We start from the raw sequence: 15,460 nt of genomic DNA on the forward strand, positions 1-15,460 counted from the left end.
CTGGCTTTACTTGCACTTCTAATCTGTTACAGCACTGTTAGACAGGTAAGTATAACCACCATCGCTCTGAAAAAAGGCTGTTTTGCTGCTGTTAGCAGTCCACCCTACATAAGGTTTCAGATGTCAAGCATCCTGGATCCTAACAACAGATTTTTCTCACCTGGCTTTTGCAGATCTTCTATCACAATCAGTGGTCACTGATGTGAATCCATCTTTGCATTTCAACAAATCAAGATTACACACACACAGAGTCAGTTAACTGCCTAAGAGGGATCTACAGCAGGATAATGAATTGCTAAATTACCGTGAAGACCTCTCTAGTGCTTAATAGTCATAGCATATATATGCTATGGATCACAATACTTGGCACAGGTTTGTATCAGAAGTGACCAACTTAAATGGCTTATGAAGAAAAAAGTATTTCTAGATGATTTTTCAAGGGTAATTTTAAATACCTGCCAGTTTCTGGTGCTAATAATTCTGCTCAAATCATCCTAATTAGCAGTTAGTTGTGAAATATCAAACTGGGTGTTTGAATTATTAAGTGCTTAAATACTGAATACTGACTAAGGAATACTAGAATATGATCTACTGATTCATTTCAAATTTTAAACCCATAAACCTTTCTTGCATCCATAATTTTCTGTTCAATATTCATTGTCTTGATTGCTCCATCAACACAGGTACTCTACCAATTTATTTTTTAAAAAAGAGAAAAAGAAGGGAGTAGAAGGGTGAAGAAGGGGAAGAGCTAGAAGAAGGAGGAAAAAGAAGAGGAGAAGGAGGAGAATAACAAAGGAGAAAACAAAGGAGGCAGAGAAAGAGGAGGAGAAGCAGCAGAAGAAAAAGCAGAAGAACTGAAAGAAGCAGAAGAAAAAGCAGAAGCAGCATCAGAAGAAGATGAAGCAGAAGATGACAAAGCAGTAGACGATGAAGCAGCAGCAGATGCAGAAGGAGCAGAAAAAGAGCAGAAGAATGGGAGTGGGCAGTGTGTGTGTGTGTGTGGGGGGGGGGGGCTATATGTTAGCTAGAATCTAGAAGAACCAAACATTTTCATGGCAGTTCTCAATGGTTACTGAATACCACCTTTCTCAGATTTGATTCTAGGAACTTTGCCCTGTTAAGCCAAGAAGTTGTGATCAATAAATGATAAAGGTGGGAAGATAGGAAACACAAAATATATCCCATCTAAATTTTAATATCAGTAACATCCAATCAATACTAACTCCACTGATTTCTGCAACATCACCTATTAGCAGACCAATCTAATTTTGCACCTGAGCTGACTGAAGTTTGGAGCATCAGATAGTGTTGTGAAGTGTGAAAAAATGCTTTAATAAACAAGAATTAGTGCTAGCAATAATTTGTTCAAGTTCAAAAGCTTCAAACTATTTGAGCCCAAATGTTCAGACACAGCTTAAATTCCTGCTAAAAAATTTCTTGACAGATACTCTCTAATTATGCTTATTTTCTTTGGAAATTAACAGACTGTGGGCTTTGATGAGATTAATCACACCTCATGAAAATCGCATACAGCACAGAACTTCTAACTGATATTTAGTTGGTAATAAATGAGAGCCAGGTTGCCATCAATAAATAAATATTTGTGTTATCATCCAAACTTCACAATAACAAGTAAGTACTGCATAATTTACAGTGAAATAACTTCAGAGAAAAACTCATAAATAGAAGCATTAATTCAGAAATCAGCCTTTTATTAATTAGGTTTCTTTATTAATGCAGAAAGGGATTTTCTGGTGGAAAAATGTCTAGGCTATAACATTATATAAGAAAATATGCAGCAAATAGAGACTTACAATAGTATTTACTAGGGCAGGTTTGATTTGGGAATGATGACAACTTGATTTTGCTGCTGATAACACTGGCAAAGTATCTGACAACACTGGGATAATGGTGAAGCCCATGTCTCATAAGAGAACTGGAAGGCTGAAGAGTACCCTATCAAGAGTGAAGGATCCTATAGATAAAACTAATTTTTCTCAGATCCACAATTAATATAGAATCAATTCTGTAATTCTATAGATTCTTGGTAAACAGACTGATGACTACTACATATACCATTCAAAAGCCTTTAACAGTGTCTATTCCACTCAAAACTAGCACAAATAGGCATCCGGAAGTAAAGATCAGGTTCATGAAATAAAGCAAAACTAATTTTTTTGCTAAGCAGCTTGCCTTTCTTGTGCTTTGATGCTGGTGATGGTATAGGACAAGCCCCTCTGAAATACAGTGGCTAATACAGCTTTGGAAACTCCTTTCCGCAAATTTTGACAAAAAAAAAGAGCAAATTTACCCAGTTGTTAAACAGACTAGCAATTTAGCACCCCAATAAAGAAACATGAAGCACATTCATGAAGCACGCTGCATGACCTGTCATATGCAACATACCCAGCACTCTCTCCTCCACTGTCACAGCACTATGCAAAAGCTCAGACAAAACAGTCCAGGCAAGGTGACAGTGACCAGGCTTAAATGGTAATAACAGACAATCCACGTGTACAAAAGATAAACAACTGGTATATGCATTTTCAAACTTTCATCTGCTGGCTAAAAACATAAAGGTCTGTATTCTTGCTCAACAAAATTGTTCAGTTGATTAGACAGTAATGCTGCAATTGGAGCTTTTAGTCTAGGTATATATCCCCTCACTGACTTACCAAGGCCCTTGCCTTGTGGTCTTCTCCAAGTCCCATGTTCTCTTGCAGAAGGAAAGGGCACTTCTCACAAACCTTGTAATTGAAATGAGAAAAAAGCAGTACAAAATTTTCTCCCTGATTGTAGATGACAGACGCACATTTCCAAGTACTGTCTGTCCTCTGTCAACTGAACCTATAAATCAGCTGTAGAGGCAACCCAGCAAAGCTACCTGAAGAGTTTAAGTATGTCAATAAATTTACTCAGTTGCATCATTACAGAACTTTCTCCAGAACAAAGTGTCCCATTTCCAGCAGTGTTCTAACTTCAAGAGCCGAGTTACACCAGACATGCACATAATTGCACTGACAATAATTAGATGTCAATTACTCTTTTGGATTTTAACATTACATACAGTATTCAGCAAGTGAAAAAATACTAGAGACCTAGTTCAATCTGATCTGACATTTGCTGACATAAAAGTCATTTTAGCATTGTGACCTTTCAAAAGAAAAGCTCAATTTACTCATCATGAAATAAGCAGCATCATTCAGACCTAATTTTCCCACTTACAATAATCTCTTCCACATATTGATGTGGAATACATATTAAATACACAAACAAACAGAAGTGCTCTGACATGTATTCAAAAGCACTGGGTATATAAAATAATAAATAACAACAACAAAAGTACTGCTTAATGTCTCACAAACAACATTCCCAGTCTCAAACAGCATTATTTGGGTGGAGTCTATATACCTGCAACTTCCTAAGCGTTTCTACGTTCATGATTGCATGAGCGTCAGGACTTGGCAAGCTCTAGGATCTGTGTATCTTATGAGCTCCCAACCTTGTTAGCAAGGAAAACAGTTTACTATATGCTGAATTTTGGACTTGTGGGATTTTATTTATGCCTGGAGGTGCCCTACTGTTGCCTCTCCTACTCTTCTGCCTCACCTATCTCATTCTCCCATCTCCACAAGTTCTCCTTTCCAACTGTCTCCTGTTAAAGCTTTACCCTGTGCATTTGAAGTTGTTTGTTTCAGATCTCTGACATGTTTGTTGGTTTTCAAGGCAGATAACCCTCTTCACTGATTCTTGAGTTTCAGCTGGACAGTCAGCTATTGGCCGCTAAAGGGATTGTAAGAACTGTCAGTCAGGTAGCTATTGGCAGTAAGAGGGAGTGTTTTGGACGTTGTGGCTTATAACAGCACAGACAAAACCAAAAGGCAAGGCTAAGCAAAAATACCCTTGAAGATATTATGCATGTAAATAGCCAGAAGGTCTTTGGAAGCTGCTAGAGGACTGCCAACTCTGCTACTGTGTTCAATCACACAAATCCAATCATGGTTCTATCCTAAACGTAGTGCAAATTGTTGCTGTCATTGACCTTGGACACCTGCTCCAAAACCAAGCTTCTCTAACATCAGAAGGAGGCTTCTGACTTTAATGTGTCCAATTTATGCACACTTGGTTTTGTGACAGCATCATCTTTCATACACAGCAGTTGTTCTTCCACTACAGCAGTCACACAGATCTCCTTTTAGCCATAGGGACAGATATACACAACATTTCCAATAGAAGCTTAGGCCTTCTCTGGCACCTTTTTAGCATTTTTGTGTGTGCAGGTGAGTGTATGTGCATACATCTGTTTCCATAGTAACTGATCATTACTCTTTATAGAGAACTGCATACCACAAAGCAGAAAAATTATAACTGAGTTTAAATTATATCATCTTGTATTCTAAAGACACACCCTTTTTTGAAGCCACGGTGAAAATAACATTATCATTTCCTTTTCTTTATTGCACTGTGGTTAGTAAGGCATCCTCACATTCAGAAATAAAAGTATTCAAGAGAAAATATAAAATCCAATGTAGAGATTTTGGTGAAAAGGAAAAATAAATCTTTTGGACAGAATTCTACAGAAAGTCTTCACAAAAGGTGAATATATAGCCTTCATATAAGTACAAATTTGAGTTACTGAAAGTTACATTCCTGGCAACTTGGAAGGTACCGGTAAGGGGCACGTAGCTGTGATTCGCGGGAGATGGGCAGGAGAGCACAGGAAGGCTGTACAGCCTTTCCTCAGAGCCTGTAAGATGAAAAGACCGAGACCTTTGCTTCCCTGATAAAGTTCCTGGAACGGAAATGCTGTAAATTCAAGCCACTGGGAAATCAAAGTCTAAAAAATAATAAATTTTAAAAAAAGCCTTCTTGCATCTGCATCCCAGAACATTTGCTTCAGTTCCCTTTTCTTTCAGCAGATTGCTGTCTCCTCTTAACTGGTGCCCAGCTCTACACAGAATTAAAATCCACCAAAATCTCACTGAAAATAACCAGTTCTAATCCAGATTTTCTACTGATTTGGAGGTTTCAGATAACTCTGAAGTTCCTATAAATATTTTTATTTATAGGAACCATTACATGTAGTAGTACAGGTTGGGAGAAGCCAGAGGACTAACAAAACCCTTAGCTTAGAAGAGCTGCTGCGTAGGAAGGCATTCAGCAGAGAGAAGGAGGATTAAGAAGAGAGAAAATGAAATAGTGCAGCTGACAGCTTGCTGAATCAAGTGAATTATTTGGAGAAGGGCTGTTTCTGGTCCTTTTGCATTTATATTAGCTTGTTTTTCTTCCAAGGTAGCAACCTGCTATGTAATTAGAGGATTTTGAATAGTATTCGTTATTCATTAGTCTCCTTCGGCTCCTTGGCCAACTGCAAATTTCTCAGAGTCTTCTCCATGCACTGGGCATCAGCTTTATGGTAGTTCCAATTAAGCAGGCCTAAAAAGGTACAGAATGTTTTTTTTTTCTCTTATTTTTGTTCACCTTTTTTGCTGATAGTATTCCCCAGCTACCTCTACCTCAACTTAATAACTTTGCCATTACCATCTGCCTCGGTTTCTCCCTTTCCCTCAGATCCAAGCCAACATATCTTGTCTCCTGGTCTTTCATACTCTTTGCTTTATTCCCTGTCTTCCAGCAGTCAAAATATTTACCTTTTCATTGTCAAGATTTCCTTGTCTAAATACAGCCACCTCAATTCTCTGTTCCAGCACATTTCATTCTTGGATGAAACCATATTATCCTACTGAGGATTTATGGTCAAGATGCTAAAGCTAAGAATGTCCTAAGCTGAAAGCAACAGTGACAGAAAAGTTTACTGAAGTGATCTGTGATGGTTCGTCTACATGGGAAATTAGTGCTGAGAACATCAAGCAAATATGCACTGGTATTAATTTCTAATGTCATAGCAACAACAATTGCTATTCCTCGGGCAGTCTTTTCTACCCAGTTTCAAGGGAGAAGTCTTGAAAGCTGAAACACTTTTACACATCTCTGCTCTTAAAGAAAAACCAAACAAATGTGTGAGAGAAGCAGTCTTGCTGTTCTGTCAGCAGAGCTCAGGCTGACCTGGTGCAGGGGTCCAGCTCAGCCCTGAGCAAGGGAAGGGAAAGAGAAGAGCACATGGTGCTCTGCTACAGACTGCCCAATGGCACAGAATTGAAAAACTGGAACACAGTGGCACAACATCTTGTTTTTCATAGAACATATTTATCTCTGTTTCCTTATCCTCTCCTCTGTTGTAAATCTTGCTTGATGGATTTTGTCAGAAGATAACCTTCAAGTCTTTATCAGTGTTTATTCAGGACACAGGACAACCTAGATCTTGCTGTCATCTTTGGACAAAAATACCTCACATCATAATGCTTACTCATGTGTTTTAGACCATATACTGCACAATGAGTGAAGAAAGGAGCACCAAGGTTTGATCTACTGTTAAGCAAGTACTCATTTCAGGTTTTGATGGCTCTGGTATCCACCATATGGACAGCTTATAAAATATTTTGCCATCAGATACAGTATTTTCTTAAATGTGAGATTAAATCAGCAAAAAGAAAATGGTCAAATAGCCAAGCTGAGGAAAAGGGCATTAGCTTTAAGTTCTGGATCAGAAATTGAAGAATATGAGAAATATGACGCTATTTAAATTGGAAGGACTACTATTAACAGGAGGAGGTCAAAAGAAGAGATGCCAGATGAAGTGCTGTACTTTTTATTGTGAAACCCCAGCCTTTTCAGTGGTTCTTGCTAAGAAGATGAGTAAGTATTTTTCCTTAAGCATCATGGATTTCACAGCCTAAGGACTCCTTTAATCTATTTGAAACCTTTCTTAAATGATTGTACTAGGATCTCATCCATACACTTCCCAACTATTTTCAGAGAAAACCTTGGATATTACATCTCTTCAGATTTGCTGAATTATTTGGTGTTTTTTTTTGATTTTTGTTTTTTTTAAACAAGTCTAACAAAACCAGTAGTTTGACTGAGGCTGGTTCAAATCCTTCAAATCCATTTTTCATATCATATATGAGGAAAAATATGGAAATCCTAACTGATCACTTACCATTGCAAAATTAGCTAAGGATTAGGTATGATTTAAGTTTTTAATAAATATGATGTGTCATATTTAAGATCAATTACTCTCAAACTTAAAACACTAAAAACTTGTTTTGCCCTTTTCTGAAATTAAAAAATAATTTTTCTCCAACTGTTCATCATTCTGCATTTTCCTAAGTCTGTGACTCTTCTCATTGGTTTTCACCTACAATGTGGTGATGGCGACACTAAGAGATGTTACGGGGAGAAAATCCATTGCCATTTATGGTGTACACTGCTTGGAGACAGCTACTTTACTTATTGAAACTAGTGAATATAAATGGCACTGTAAGTAGACAGCAAATCCTTCAAATATTTTACTAGTGCTGCTTTGGGGCAGCCTAATAGGCAGAAAGCCAAATGCTTTTGATCTTTTTGTCACCTCACTGTTGATTTAGGAAGATTTTCCATCAGAATATGCAGTAACTGTCACAGAGGGGAAATGCTGTCTTCAAAGTTTTTAATCTCAACTACATTAAAAAATGGTGATAATCCCAGGATCAAAAGGGTTGGAAGGGACCTTTGGAAATCATAATGCCCTACAATCTCTACATAAATCTTTATACAAAGAAATAGGAGCATGTAGTCAAATCTACACATATATTTTCCTATTCATCTCACAAATGTAAGGACAATAGTCGGTTTCCATACAGGGGCACTGACTGCTTAGTGAAGCAGCTTCCACAGGATTTATGGTTACAGGAAGATAACGAGTGGTTTATTCAGTTTTCACAGCTGCTTGATGTCAGAGCTAGCTTTCCACCTCGGATGTGTCCTGGGTTCAGCAGCAGCAGTCATTTTTCTCCTTCTTGGTAGCTGGTGCAGTGCTGTGTTTTGACTTTCAGCCTGGGAACAGCGCTGGTAACACCGATGTTTTTAGTTGTTGCTCAGTAATGTTTACTCTGACCAAGGACTTTGTGAGCCTCATGCTCTGCCAGGGAGGAGGGGAAGCTGGGAGGAAGCAGGACAGGACCCCTGACCCAAACTAACCAAAGGGGTATTCCATACCACAACACGTCATGCCCAGGATGTAAAACTGGGGGCAGTTATTGGGAAGGGCTGGATCTCTGCTCAGGCCAGGCTGGGTATCGGTCTATGGGTGAGCGGTTGTATTCTCTTCTCTTGTTATTTCCCTTATCATTATTATTATTGGTGGTAGCAGCAGTGATTTGTGTTATACCTTAGTTACTGGACTGCTCTTATCTCAACCCCATGGGAGTTACATTCTTTTGATTCTCCTCCCCATCCCTCCGGGAGCGGTGCAAGGAAGCAAGGGGAGTGAGAGAGCAGCTGCATGGTTCTGTGTTACCAGCTGGGCTTAAACCATAACAGATGACAGACCAGCTCAGCATCTACAGCCTTCTCCTAGCTCCGCTCCCAGTGGCAGGCGAAGGGGCAGTTAGTTTTAACACATTTTGACTGTCAGGGAGATGAGTGTCTAGGTTCAGGCATGCATCTGTCCTTCTATCCTCCATTCTAGAAGGGGAAATTTGGTTTCTGTCATTGGACCTGTACCACACCACCTGGCTCTCAGCTCTGTGCACAGCCCACATGAAATATGGCTGCCAGTAGAACTATAGGCTGCAGGGTTGATCTCAGTTGCCTCTCACCCAGTGCTCCCACAGATTCTTACCTCACTCTGTTCCTGTCTCTCTGGCCACCTCCTTCTCCCACCACTGCCCAGAAAGTGGGGAGCACCTTGTAGTTCTCATTTAACAGGAGGGAGAAACTTGTCCTCAGAAATGCAAGCAGACAAAAGGTAGCTCCCAGCCAATAACAAGGTATGACACACTATTTTGGTGAATGGAATTCAAGTGAAGATTACTAGGGAGAGATGACATGACTTACCTGGCTGGAAAGTATTTAATTTATTTGCACATATACTGACATTACTATGAAAGGAACCAATGACTGCAAGTAATAAAGGGTTGCATTAAATATGCCAGGTAAATAGAAACAATGGGATCTTTGATCAACATTGAGAAAATATTAGTAAAGAATACTGATACTTTTTTAATGGAAAAATACTAGAATTTTACTAGAATTAGGAATTTATCAATTATTTAACCTCATTACTGCTATGGTGTCCAAGGGAAATGAATTCAAATAATCTGATGTGATTTGTTTTGACTATGAATACATCACAGAAAATTTGCTAAGGTAAAGAAGTGCAAAGGGTAAAGCTGCTAGTTAAAAATTCAGTTTGAGACACAACAAATAGGCGTAGCTGGTAACAACGTCATGAGGAAATAACAAGAGATTTCAAGGGTTAGTTTTGACAGCTCATGTTAATATTGCAGTTACTCCAAGAACTTGATTTACAAATTCTACAGGTTCTAATATTGCTGATTATTATCCTCATTTGATAAAATATATGAACTGAAATAGTAAAAACAAAGCATGGGATTTAGCCTCTATTCAAATCAAGGTAAAGGCTCCAGGTGACTTTAAATTAAGCAAGAAATAGAAGTGTTCCATAATAGGTTAAAACAAAACAAAGAATAAACTCCAAACCTCTGAGATAAGCTCTGCTCCCCATTTGTGCCATTTATTTAAACAGGTAAGTTCTCAGTGAAGCTCTCTCTCTGTTTTTAACTTGCCCACAAACATTCACAGAGTTTAGCAGGAGTAGAATCCAGTTCGGTTTCCCAGTCAAACGTGACCCTTTGTATTCTGCCCTGTGCCTGGGACTTGCAGGTGCTATTGGAAAACAAATAGAAAAAACAGATGACTACACTGTTATCCATAATGGAGGGCTAAAACATAAAGGAAGCCTAAGTAGCTACCAAAGACAACAACAAATCTTACTCCAGTCAGCAACGAGGACAGCTTTTGAAAACTCTCATGAGTCAGTGGTCCATTTTCTTTCACAGTTACATAAGGCGCAGTGATTTAATTCCACGCTATTAAGTGAAAACCTTTTTATATGTTCCTTTTCTATTTTTTCTCTCTTGAGGGAATGGTAAAAATTAAGCTGTTTTGGTGGATGTCAAGGAATAGCTAAGATTTATACCATCTTATTTTTTCATAATCAAAACATGATGATGGTTATGATAGTTAATTGGCAGTATTTAATATTTGTTGTAAGATTAAAAGCTTTTATTCTGATTTATATTCCCATTTATATTCTGCGACTTTCTTAGAAAAAGTCTAACATTCCCCAGTAATTTACTTGTTATCAGGAACTCTCTGTGTTTTACCTGGGGGAAAAACTGAGGGAGAATTTTTATGGTTGTGAAAGAATTCTTTCCCAAGTCGACACAACTGATCACTGCATATAGGTCTCACTGTTTTCATCAGTATTTATGAGGTGAAAGATGTTAAGTGAAATTCTAATGTATTTTTATATTCCTACATTATCATCCTTATGCAGTTTCACTTTAAGTAAAAAAACCCAAGCTGTCTCTCAAGGAGGAGCTGTTGCTATTGGTATACTGCTTGTGGTATTCATTGTGAGTATAGTAAAGGCCTTTTCTTTGTTAGGAATTGTACATCTTGCTCTCACTAACACAGTTGTTAAATAAGTTATTTTCAGCTCAAGGAGAACAAGTGAAAGCAATTTAAGCTAAGCCAGCCACCCTATGGTAAAATCCACTCATGTGGCTCAACTATGACAAGGATATAAATAATGACATCAGTTCAGAATAGTCATGAGACTTGGATCTGAGTTTGGACTTGTCTGAGACAGGGCATGATTGGATTTTTATTAGAGGGATAGTGCTGTGGGAAACTGCAGAGGTTTCCCACCTCTCACTACCTGCAAATTAATTTCTCTAGAGAAAGGATGCAGGGGAGGGTCGAAACTCAGAGAATTTGCACCAAAAAGTAAACAGAAAAATCCTGAGCATTTTCTTCTCCAAGATGAGTGTAACCTTATTTCTTTTCACAACAGTACAGCAGAGCTGTGTACTTATGATCTGCTTTTGCAACAAACAAAAGAAGATTTTCAGTGTTTGCCCTCCTCTTGTGTTTGCAATGGACAATTTAATCCACAAATACAAGCACGTGTGGGTAGGAAAATCTAGTTTGCAAGACCCAAATTGTTACATATCAGAAATCCAATGGAGTACGTATTCTGAAAGCAGATTTACTTTGGGCATTAAAGGAAGAAAATACAGTGGTGGGATGTATATAATGTAATGATTAGAAAAGTTGACTCGTAATGTTAACCATGTTTGAATAATTTCAATTAAATAAGTATTACAAACTCAGCACCCCACATGTAAATAAAAAATAGTGGAGTCATTATTTCCTCAGCTGTTCTGTAAGCATTTCAAGGTTGTTTTACCACACGTGGTGAGAAGTGAAATACAGGATTTGGCGAGTATATTTAAATTCCGAGATGGCATTATTAGTAGACCTATTTTCCCAAGAAAAGGACAAGGGAAAACAGTAAAAAGTTTAAGCACAAGAAATTCTGCCTGCATGAGTGGTGAAACATAATTCGCACAAATGGTGATGAGGCACTGGATTAGGGGCCCAGAGAAGCTGTGGAATCTCCACCCTTTGGTATATTCAAAACTCAGATAGCCTAGGCCTCAAGCAATTCCCATACACTTCTAAGTTTGCCCTGGATTGCATGGGAATTTAGACTGGAGGCTTAAAAAAATCATAATCTAACAAAGCATGTAAAAAATATTAATTTTACATTCGGAAGGACAGCTGGAAGTTTCTGACATGCACACACACACTGTAATTTCTCAGCCCTATCCAAGAGACTGACATATTACATTAAATCATAAATGGAAAATATAATTTCCACAGTTGGAAACATATCCATACAAAATAAAATAATAGCAAAGATAAGTGTGGCAAAAACTGCTCTGCATACATTATTTCTGTCTTTACATAAGTGTTTGCATATAAGTTCAGTATATTGATTCACAGACTACCAAGAATACAGACCCGAGGAAACAAGAAGCAGTTTGTTAAATTCCATTGTTTTTCATTCGTCCGTTCTAATTCACAATTATGATCCCAAAAGTCACATGAAAAGACACAACTACCAGCAAGAAAAAACATTTTAAAGTAAAGCAAAGTAAACTAAAAATAAACAAGCTTTCAGATCCTTCCACAGACCCTGAGGAGGTCTTACAAATTTGTCACTGTGTCAAGCCGAAAAAATTTACAGCATTCAAAATCTCATTCCTGAGACTTTTCTAGGAAAGTAGTATTTCAGCAGAAGCACAGAATGGACCCAACCAGAACACCTGCAGAACTTCAGTTCTCAAGATCTTCATCTATATAAAGAAGTGGGTTTTTTAAAGATATTTCAGAAAATCAAGCTGACAGGCTATTTGCTATTGCCAGTAACTCTACAATAGAGCCAATTATAAGCTAAGGGAAACCTTCTGGAGATGGGCATACTGTAATAATATTACAGTTCCATCTACCTGAGATGTTTGGAAAAAAAGACAAGCATCATTAGAAATCAGTGGAGACTACTCCTATCACTTGGTGAAAGAGCCCTAGTTTGAACAGACCAAGTTAAACCCTGTTCAATTCATCCATAAACTTTGTTTTCCAGACTTCAGGTGCAGGTGCCAGAGACTACCAGCAGAGTAGGAAACTGCATTTTAAAAGAGCTTTCTTACTTTAAGTGATAATCCCACAGTCACTCGAACAAACATGAGCAGGTAAATAGAATGGTTTTGCAACAGCAGCCTCAAGCTTCCAAAACCTAAAATGAGTGTGAAAAAAGGAGAGCTGCTAAGTGAATTGATTATTCATTTATATGACAGTATGTTTTACTTTGTGACAAATACCTATGTTATCTGTATTATTGATGTGCATGCAGCATTTTCATAACTGTTTACAGATGTAGGTCCAAGATAGGCACAAAATACAAATCTGACTCCAGTGAGAACTTTCTCTCCTGGAGCTCTCTTTCATTTTCTATTGGAGATGAAGAGCAATGAATTATTGAAATATTTCATCAGAATTTATATTGACAACCTATATTAAAGGAGGAAAAACAAAATAGAACAAATTTAATCTCAATCTTGACATTGATTTCCTGAGGAAATCACAAAATCTGCATCAAAATTATAAAGTTAAAAACAGGGAGCAGTTCCATATACTTGATAAATGATACCATGAAGAGCTCTGTACTTGCAGAGCACAAACAGCCTCTGGCATTAGTGGAAATCAAATGCAGATATCTTGGTTTCTCTTCCCTTTTCACTGTACTATCTAGTTTTGTAGCAGTACCTTGCAAATTCCAGGCACGGTTGCATATTAGCTGTTAAAAATTAATTGTAGCATACATTTTACAGGAGGTAATGAAAAGAGGAGAGGGGGAAGATAAGCTTTTTAGAGATCATACCTGTGATCAACATTCGTGTGACAAATGTTCATCTGAGTTATCTAATTCCCTTCATCAAGTTCCTTTGAGAAATATATCTTTACTCCATATAACCATATGCAAGGCATTTTGAAATGAAACTATTTCCTGCTCCTATGCAAAGAAATTAAAACACCTGCAAAAGCAGGTGTAAGTGGTAAGCAATTTTTCTAATAGGCAGAAAAGTAGAAATCAGTGCAGCAGAAGTCAAAGTCAGGTTTCTTCAAAAACTAGCTGGAAAGTTGCTACATGCATGTAATGTGTTTTATTACTTTGCTACTTAAGACACTGGATGTCTTATAAATGTACTGCATTAGGAGTCCATAAAAATATTTATCTGTGTTATAGAAGGTGCCAACCCTTGGAGGCTTTAAACAGGAACTTTACTGTCAGCTTTCCAGAATCTTGACACATACGAATACAACAAACCAAAGGAAAAAGCAACAGCTGAGTTTTCTGTTCCTGGTGTCTCCAGGACAGAGCAGTTTAATGATTCATCTTTGCAAAATGTCAGTAAGAGCAGAGATGACTCAATGCACTAGCAGTCCCGTAATCCTCCTTTAACTCCCCCCTCATTAAAGTTTCACATCTGCTTGGTGTCTCCTCTCTTACTGCTCCCCCAGGACCCCACAGCCCTGATCTAAGGGTCTGCAGTCGTAGACGTACCAGAGCATAAGTACACCAACAACTGTGTCAAAGATCACTGAAACTGCAGTTAATATTCTCATTACATTTGTTACAGTTTAGAGCTCCAAGTCCACCCCTTTAGAAATTTTTATTAGGGAAAAGACTTCGCTTGCCTAGTGATAGCCTCACTCAGCATCCCACTATTCTGACAGTGGCCAACAGCAAATGCCTAAGAAAGACTGTAAGAAAGCAAACATATTTATTCTTCTCCATATAGTCAATCAGTCACAATTGCTCTCTGGTGCAAGAAATTTGTAGAATCATAGAATGGTTTGGGTTGGAAGGGGCCTTGAAGATCATCTAATGACCTCCATTTATAAATTCTAGGGTTTGAGGTAATATCTTTGTGATTAACAGCTCTTTTTCATCTATGAAGCTTTCCAATTGCTTTTCTGCATGTAAACATTGTAAACATTGACCTTTGCAATGCATTGAGGCAGAGCTCACCAGTTTTACTATACAAAGAAAAATCTCCTCTTTTTTCTTATGTCTTCATAATTTCATTTTATAGCCCTGATTTATTGAAAGCTAACTAATACTTGAATCACAAACTCTAAAATAATCATTCCCTCTTCACCTTTTCCATGCACTGCTATCATATTTCCCTTCTGTCTTCCCTTTTCTAGACAGAAAATTCCTAGCCTTTTGCTCATACTTGCTCTCTGTCAGTGCTTGAATGGTCTTTGTATCCCAGACGCATGGAGTGAGGATGTCCTATTTGTGTTCCAGCACAGGATCCTTAGTTTAGGTGGTCTGCTCAGAGGAAATCAGGCACAATTCCGCTAGTACCCTCTCCTTTTGTTGGAGGTATACCTAGATATGTAACTGTTGATGGCTTGCTCAAGTAAATGTTTCCTGATTAATCAGACACTAGCCTGCAGGCATCTTCTGGGCTTGTCAGTGAATAACTTTACCTGCCATGCAGTGTAAATTGTAACTTTTCTGCACAGACAGAACTAACATTTATGAGCATCAGATGACCATCTAGTGACAATGCTGCTTGTTAACTTTTTATGATTGTTCCTTTCGTGGAGCTAACATCTTCCGAGACCAGCGGTGAAGGAAATTGCTCAGGATCATCTTTGCTCTAATTACAAAGGAACTAGGCAATTCTTATTTGCAAATAAAGCTTCCCTGCAGAAAGTTCACACTGAGGGATCCATGCCCATGTACTCAGCAGAACCTACCTCCTGGGTGATTCAGAAGCGGCTATGCTAGCAGTGCGAGAGGAAAGAGTCTGACAACTAATGGAAATATTCACTTCCTCTAACAGTTCAGCTTTTGCCAGCCTAAGTGTGTTTTCTTATCACTAACAATTTTCAATGAAAAATGCAG

At 38.1% G+C, this 15,460-nt stretch overlaps 1 long non-coding RNA gene across 1 annotated transcript in view; it reads right to left on the reverse strand.

The window, feature by feature from the left end:
- Positions 1–2,762: 2,762 nt before the first annotated feature.
- LOC134173036 (uncharacterized) overlaps positions 2,763–15,460 on the reverse strand; it is a 41,207-nt gene continuing 28,509 nt past the window's right edge. Inside the window, exons 2-3 of the long non-coding RNA XR_009968108.1 lie at positions 9,610–9,795; positions 2,763–5,439 (exon numbers count right to left, since the gene is read on the reverse strand). This is a non-coding gene — a long non-coding RNA (uncharacterized LOC134173036). The remainder of the gene's footprint in view (positions 5,440–9,609; positions 9,796–15,460) is intronic.

Source organism: Pezoporus occidentalis, unplaced genomic scaffold (genome assembly GCF_034315485.1).
Source record: "Pezoporus occidentalis ecotype Australia unplaced genomic scaffold, CSIRO_AGI_Poc_V1 ctg49, whole genome shotgun sequence".
NCBI lineage: Eukaryota > Metazoa > Chordata > Aves > Psittaciformes > Psittacidae > Pezoporus > Pezoporus occidentalis.